At 45.5% G+C, this 8,502-nt stretch overlaps 1 pseudogene; it reads left to right on the forward strand.

The window, feature by feature from the left end:
• Positions 1-4,842: 4,842 nt before the first annotated feature.
• LOC127672259 (uncharacterized) lies at positions 4,843-4,958 on the forward strand (annotated as a pseudogene).
• The last annotated feature ends 3,544 nt before the right edge of the window (positions 4,959-8,502 follow it).

Raw genomic sequence — 8,502 nt, forward strand, 5'->3', positions numbered from 1 at the left:
CAGAAAAATGTGGTACACTTAACACAATTGAGTACTACTCAGTTATTAAAAACAATGACTTCATGAAATTTGCAGGCAAATGGATGGATCTAGAAAATATCATCCTGAGTGAGGTAACTCAGTCACAAAAGAACACACATGGTATGTACTCACTGATAAGTGGACATTAGGCAAAGAGTATGGAATACCCACAATACAACTCATGGACCACATGAAGTTCAACAGGAAGAAAAATCAAAGAGTGAATGCTTCAGTCCTACTTAGAAAGGGGAACAATATAATCAAGGGAAGTGGAAGGTGGGAGGGACTTGGGAGGGAGAAAGGAGGGGGAGAGGAAAAAGAGGGACAGAATCAGTTGTGGAAGGAGATAGAAGAGATGTACAGAGGTGTGTAGCAATGGGAGATGAAGAACTGGGGGTAGCAACCAGAAAGTCCCAGATGCCAGGAAAGAAAGAGGTTCTCAGGAACCCATGGAGATGGCATTAGCTGAAATACCCCACAAAGGGAAGGGAGAACCTGTCGAGACCATATCCAGAAGTTAGGAATGCCCCCGCCCCCCGCCTCCCCCCCCCCACCCCGTTGAAGGATGGAGCCACCCACACATTTCCAAAATTTTAACCCAGAATTGCTCCTGTCTAAAGGAAATATGGGGACAAAGAGTGGAACCGAGACTGAAGAAAAGGCCATCCAGAGATGGCCCCACCTGGGGATCCACCCTACATGCAGACACCAAACCCAGACCCTATTGCTAATGCCAAGAAGGGCTTGCTGACAGGAGCCTGATACAGTTGTCTCCTGAGAGGTTCTGCCAGATCCTGACCAATACATATGTGGATGCTTGCAGTCAACCATGGGACTGAGCACAGGGACCCCAATGGAGGAGTTAGGGGAAGGACTAAAGGAACTGAAGGGGCTTTATCTAGCATCAATGAGAGGGGAGTCCCTTTGTCCTGTGAAGGTTTGATGCCCCAGTGTAGAGGAATGCTAGGGTGGTGAGACAGGAGGAAGTGGGTAGGTGGGGGAGCACCCTCATAGAATTAGAGTAAGGGGACATGGGTTGGGGGGGTTGCAGAGGGGAAACCTGGAAAAGGGATAACATGTGAAATGTAAACAAATAAAATATCCAATTAAAAAATCTTTCCTTGAAGACATTATATGATAGGAGATGGCTGAAATATGTAAACAGTTACAAATTCTAAGTAGTCTGAGCCTAATGGCACTACAAAAATGGCGCTTATAGAGTGATATTTGAGCTGGGTATTGAAGAGAGAAGTTCAGATACACTAACAGACAAGAAGACATTCCTATTGGACAGGAAACAACACCACATGGCAGGAGTGATAATTCTTTGTCATCTCTAAACTGGTAACTTGACAAAGAAAGACCTTGATCGTGACAAGTCTCAAATGGGAAAAGAAAAGTAGGTACCTTGCTGACTTCCTGCCTTCCCATGCTGAAGCCTAGTGAGGGGAGGTACCTCAGTGGTGGAACCCTTGCCTGGCACGTACAGGGTCCTGGGTTCTGTCTCTAGCATCACAGAAAAATCCAAACCACCATCTCCTCCCAGATGCTTGTTTTATTAAAGCATATTTAACAGACCTGGCATGGCACTCACCCCTGAGCTATTGAAATGAGTAGCTGCCGAGCATTACAGATCAACACAACAAGCTTCACAGGCCAGACTGCTGCACTGGTAAGCTGTACAGAGTCTGCCAAGGTTTAGGAAGAAATCCGAGCCTGGTGACTGACCTTTGGGAGGATTTCGAACAAGCAGCCAAAAATCCCTAGGGCAGAAGTTCATCTCTCTCAGCTGTTGTCTGCCCTGGGGTGGATAGCCAGCATATGCATCAAGTTGCTTAACTGAGCATTGGAGTTTGATCAAGAGAAGCTGAGGCAGCAGAGGACTGGTCCAAAGGCAGCTTTGCCCCCTGACCCTTGGTGGCCTCTGGGTACTGCTGCTGCTATTGCACTAGCATGGAGAGCGTGTCTAAATCACCTGAGAGCCTGCTGTAAAAGGTTTCAGAGGCTTTCAGGAGGATCAAGTTTCCAGAAGCTTGGATCTGCTTCAAAGGCCACAAATTCCCCCTGGAATTAAGGAGCAAGGTTCTTCGGAAGCGTCTTCACTCGAGGTGTGGAGGAGGGGTTAGGTTGGCATTCCATCCTGCTCCCTTCACCCTTTCCCTTACTGGGGTTTATAGGAATAATCCAAGGTGCCCTGTCCAACTACAGAGGAACAATTAAGCCCCTCTGTCTGCAGAAACCAAAGTCAAAGTTTTCAGATCGGAACTAGCCCTGGAGAACAGGCCAGTCTGCTAAAATTTGCTTCATCAAAATCCAGCCTGCAAAATAGCCAATTTGCCAAAAATCCTATAAGTGGGCCCAAATTAGTACTTTTCCCCCCCTCGGACATTTAACCTTGCCTCTGCCTTTGGGTATTTATCTTAATTTTTGTTTGCTTGGCTTTTATGTTATATGCATGGGTGTTTTACCTGAATGTGTATCTGTGTAGCACTTGAATGTTTGGTGTCTTTGAAGTTCAGAAGATGCCATAGGATTCCCCTGGAACTGTTATAGATGGCTGTTAGCTACCATGTGGGTACTGGGAATTGAACCTATGACCTCTGGAAGAGCAGCCATTACTATTAACTGCAGAGCCATTTCTCTGGCCTCTGTTTGCTTGTTTAATGAAACAAGCCCCCTAGCCAAGCTGGCCTTAAACACAAAATTCTTCTAAGTACTGGGATAACTATCACGAGCCACATGCACAGCCCTGGCTCAAAGGTTTTATTAAAAGGATCAAGCACAATAAACTGGCTATTCTTTGAATTGATCCTCAGCTAAGTTATTTCCACAAATTGATCAAAACTCCCCCCACCTTTCTCTGGCATGTAGAGCTCTCTTGTCTGCAGACAGAGCTACATGGTCTATCTTCAGAGCTCATCATCCTGATCCACCTATCCAGGAGGTCCTGTGAGGATGCAGCAGTCTCCTGCAAAGAGAAGGATACTTGGTGTTGGAAACATGCCGGCTGTTTATTTACCTCATCTTGAGCCCTTTCTCTGACCTCACTGCAAAGTCATTATGAGAGAGCAGGCTCTTGGCAGGTGTGTGTATTGTAAGTGACACACTTTAAAAACACCTCGTGTAAATCAGATATTGCCATAAAATGGAAATCACAGCTACAAATTACATACTTATTACCATTGTGTCTGATATACGAGGCAACGTTGACACTATATAATAGGTAGCCTGAGAGATGGAAAGTTACATGTGAGGCATAAAAGATCATTATTTTTCAATTCACAATGATACAATCTCTCTTACTCTGATATCACAGGCTCCTACATCAAAGCTGGGGCAGTTCCTAGGCCATTATCCAAACCCTTCATTTTACAGATGTGAAGGCTAAGGAAAACTGCCCAAGGTCACTCAGAGAAAGCCAGCTTGTGACTGGCACAACACAGGCTAGAAGCTCTCTGCTCTCTGAGGTGAGTCTGAGAAAGACTACTTGTTCTACTCCACCTGGGTCCTGAAGAGCTCTGGAGAGACCCTGAGCGACCATGGTCCCTGCTGCAGAGAAGCCAGCTTTGAGCTCAGTGCAAATATCATGTGTGAGTGTTGCCCGTCCTTTGCTCTGTGCGTGACTCAAGCAAGACACTAATCCCACTGAGTTTTGATTCCTTAGTTCATAAAGTGAGGTTGATTTCACCTACCTACCTTAAAAAGGCATCATGAAGAGTTGGACATTTTAAGTAATACAGTTAAAGAGGATATTGAATGTAAGAAGAAGAATGTTCCTGGCAGGCTCTGCAAAAGGCCAGCATTGCAGAAGGTGAATGCCATCACCACTCAGGGCCAGAGATAGGGCAAAGGAACTCTAGAATTATAGCCATGTCTGGTGAACCTCTACCCTCCTAGCGTTGGCCATCTGTGTTCCTCAGAACTTAGACAAGTCTTCCATGTGACAAAAATCACTCTGTCAAGAATGGATGCAAAACTGTGGTATACATACACAATGGAGTACTATTCAGCCATTAGAAACAATGGATTCATGAAATTCTTAGGCAAATGGATGGAGCTGGAGAACATCATACTAAGTGAGGTAACCCAGTCTCAAAGGATCAATCATGGTATGCACTCACTAATAAGTGGATATTAGCCTGGAAAACTGGAATACCCAAAACATAATCCATACATCAAATGAGGTACAAGAAGAACGGAGGAGTGGCCCCTGGTTCTGGAAAGACTCAGTGTAGCAGTTTAAGGCAAAACCAGAACAGGGAAGTGGGAAGGGGTGGGTGGGAGGACAGGGGGAGGGAGGGAAGGAGGTTTATGTGACTTTCGGGGAGTGGGGGACCAGAAAAGGGGAAATCATTTGAAATGTAAATAAAAAATAAAAAATAAAAATTGAATCACTCTGTCTTCCCTCTTAGAATTTCTTCCCACTTCACAGGTTTTCTGATTCCAGAGAGTGGGTTTTGAGACATGCAGACAGTTCTGCAACTGCCCGAGGGCTGGCACGTCTTATGCTTCATTCAGCAGATACTTTTTAAAAGATCCTACTTGATGCCAGACTCAACTGTAGGCACTTCCAGTATCGTAGTTCACTGGGACAACCCCCCTATAGAAGAAAAGGGGTAAACAGACTGATTGATCATGGTGGCTCATGCCTTTAATCCCAGCACTTGTGAGGCAGAGGCAGATAGATCTCTGAGTTCAAGGCCAGCTTCTCTACAATTGAGTTCTAGTCCATACAAGGCTACAGAGTGAGACCCTATCTCAACAAAGAAAAAGCGGAAAAAAATGTGGGAAACAAAGGAGAAATGAAAAATACCAAGACAACCTGCCCCATAGTTGTAGGTATGGTTGCTATGACAGTGTGGGCAGAGAGGAGAGAGGCTATGTCTACACTCAGTGTTCTGACCTATGGACATGTGAATGATTAGTAGTCTAAGATTTCCTTTAAAAAAAAAAAAAAGAGCCTGAGACCACATCCCAAGATGACTTCTTCCCTGTACCATAATGCACACCAGAGACCATTCCTAAGCCAATCTCAAACACTCAGAAACTCCAGGCACCACTAAGAAAGCCAAGTAAGTGGTGGGAAAATGGAAGAGAAAGAGAAACAGAAGGATGTGGGCACAATAAAGAGAGACAGAACTGGAGACTCGAAGGTAGTGAGGAGCAGCCTGATGTGAGTAGCCAGTGATGGCAGCTGGGACCATGATAGAATCCTGGCCTGTGTAGCCACCATGTCTAGGTCCATGGCCCTGCAGTAGCAGGGGTCTGTTACCCCCAAAGACCAGGCCCATATCCCTAGTCTGGGCTACAGCCCAGGACTTGTTGATATCTGAAGGTTATATAAAACTAGCCCCACCCCTCACCTGGGCATCCTCCTGCCTCAGCCTCCTGATTGCTAAAATTACAGGTGTGACACCTGTCAAGGAAAGTGTCATTAATGGCTCAGTTTGGAGCAAGATCTAAACAGGGTCATGTAGTGAGAGTTTTGGTTTCCTTTAAAACTCATATCATGTATGTTTTTGTTTTAATCCCAGGTGTGGGATAAGAGGCTGCTTCACAGCAGGTGATTATGATTTGTCTTGTGCACTAGCAGGGGCGTGATTTTTGCCAGCTGCAGATAATTTAATTCTGAGAACTCTGGAGAGAGTATAAATTGGAGAGCCCCAAGGGGGCCTTTGGAGGCTACTGCTCCCCCTGCTGCTAGAACAAAGAGATGAGAAGAAATTGAATCCTGATGATAAAAATTGGACTTGCCCCAAGAAACATGAAGTCTCTAACCAGCAGGAAGTACTCTGAAGAGGTCCAGTCCCACTTTCCCCTCTGACCTTTTTTCATCCCTTCCTAGTGTTGGGTGTTGGAAGGGATTAGGGTGGAGTAAGTGTTGGAAAGGAGGTAGGTATAGGAACAATAAAGCAGCCCCTAAAAATAGCACCAACAAAGTCCCACTCAAGAAGCTCTGAGCCAGAGAAGAACTCCCAGGGAGACAACAGCATGTGCTAAAGACCTGTGGCAGAAACAGCCTCAAAGCAGAGAAAAGGTTGATATGGAAACTCAAGTACAGGGATCACTGTGGCCAGCCTCTGAGCAGGGAAGGACAGCACAGTGAGTGTGCCAGAGCCATCTCTGTAATATGCTGGCTGCTCTACGTGGGACGTGAAGATGTGGAAAGCATTTGGAGACTGAACTAGAGTTTTCCACGTTTCTTTATTTTTTGTTTTTGGCATTTGGAATAAGGTGTCACCCTGTAGCCCAAGCAGGTCTAGAACTCAGTGTTCCTGCTTCTGCCACCTGAGTGCTGGGCTTACTGAATTTGACACCATGCCAGGCAGACCGTGACTTTCTAAAAGCTGCTTTTATAGAGCAAGTGTATGTCCCTGGTGGCTATAATCACAGTGGCCACAGAGCAAGTGCTAGACCTGTGGTTTTCAACCTTCCAAATGCTGTGTCTCTTTAATACAGTTACTAGGGTCATGCTGAACCCCAACCAAAAAATTATTTCATTGCTACTTCAGAACTATAATTTTGCTTTTCAAAAAGAACTACTTTTATGAATCCTAATGTAAATATCTGATATACAGGATATCTGTATATCCCATCCTCCAAAGGGATTACTACCCACAGGTTGAAAATTGCCATGCTAGATGATCAAGCCAAGGCACTGATATGTCCATAGCTTCCTGGATTCTGAATGAAAACAAAATGTCTTCCTAGACTGCTAAAGTGCTTCTTCTGCTCTGAGAATTTGAAGTCTGTGATTTATGGCCATGTTTCCTTTGTTGCGACTATGGCTCTGATGTTCTCTCTCCTCCAACACTCGTGTTGAAATGTAGCCCACAGCCCAATGGTGCTAAGAAGCAGAGGGTTGCCATGTACCCAGTGCTGAAACATGTGTATCACATATGAAGCTGCAACTTTGATCCCAAGCAACACAGGGAACAAGTCAGAGCCTTTGGGAGGTTGGAATGGTGCATTTAAGGATAACATTTGGGTTGATGTGATGATCCTGGCTTATCCATAGGCCCATAGGTCTTGAGATCCTATGCACCAGGTAATCTCCCAGACATCTTTCTCTGCTTCCAGCAGATGCAAACACATCAGCTCTCCCACAGACCTCAGCACAAAGGAGCTTAGCTGAGAAGCACCCGAGTATATTTGTACCTCTGCTAATGTAAAGGATTAGACAGAAGCCAAGTACAGTGGTGCACGCCTGGAATCCCAGCACCCATTTTGTAGGCAAGAGCATCTGGAGTTCAAGACCAGCCTCGTATGCATACATATAGTTTGATACCTGCCTGTATTACATGAGATCCTGTCTCAAAAATCCAAAAGAATGGAGGGGAAAAAATGTGCTCACTTGAGACTGCCATTTGCACATCTGATTTCACAGCCTGGAGTTCACAGGTGATTTTTCTCACTCATTCTCTCTCTCTCTCTCTCTCTCTCTCTCTCTCTCTCTCTCTCTCTCTCTCTCTCTGTGTGTGTGTGTGTGTGTGTGTGTGTGTGTAAGTATGTACATATTATTATAAATACATGCTCATACTCCATGTTGCCAAATGGAATCTGCACACACATGTTAATAATAGCTTAGCTGTAACCACTGTCTATGCTTTATTTGTTCTGAATTCAACCCCTTCCTCCCAAGCCAGATGCTCCTGGGGAATTACCTGGTTGTTATGAGCAGATATCAGCATTTCAACAAGGGTCTAAGCCCAGACATCCAGAGAATGAGGGACAAGTGCTTGAGAGAGACGCTGTCATCACAAGTCTCAGACACGTGACTGAGCACCTGACCAGAGGGGTGAGATTGAGCTCTTGAGTGGTTGGCTGACTTGTTTCCGCTCAACCTAAAGATGCGATTCCAGTCTCTGCTCACTGGCCTTCACTGCCTCCAAGTTCTGGTATTCTAGTTTGTGGGTCTATACATGCCTTATTGCTAACCCAAAGAACACTGAGTCTTCTGCTTCTCGTTGGTTCATCAGCATCCCTACATATCAGCCGCCATCTTGCCCCTCTGTCTACTGTGGCTCCCCAGGCAAGCTTTACTTTAGTATGGGGAAAATCTCAATTCAGACAATTGATGTCACAATGAGGTTTCCATGGAGTCCTCGGTGTGTGGCATCTTCAGACTGTCAGAATGATCGTCTCTTTCTGTACGCTTGTCCGTAGACTCACTTGGCATTTAACCCTTTATTGGGCCTTGCAGTGTGCTGCATGGACAGGACCAGCCCAGCCCTCAAGGAATCAACATGTGTAAGAAGAAATCTTTGAATCAGGTGACATTAGATTAAGTGCTCAAAGTGGATTTTCCTAAGCCAGGCAGAGTGGCACATGCCTTTAGTCCCAACACTCAGTCGCATGAGGCAGGAGAATCAATAATTCAAAGCCGGTCTGGACTATGCCGGGAGTTCCATGGCCGAGGCTACCTAGTGATATCCTGTCTCAAAAAAGGGGAGGGAGGGGTGGGAATGTGGCTCAGCGAGC

Source organism: Apodemus sylvaticus, chromosome 21 (assembly GCF_947179515.1).
Source record: "Apodemus sylvaticus chromosome 21, mApoSyl1.1, whole genome shotgun sequence".
NCBI classification, from domain to species: domain Eukaryota; kingdom Metazoa; phylum Chordata; class Mammalia; order Rodentia; family Muridae; genus Apodemus; species Apodemus sylvaticus.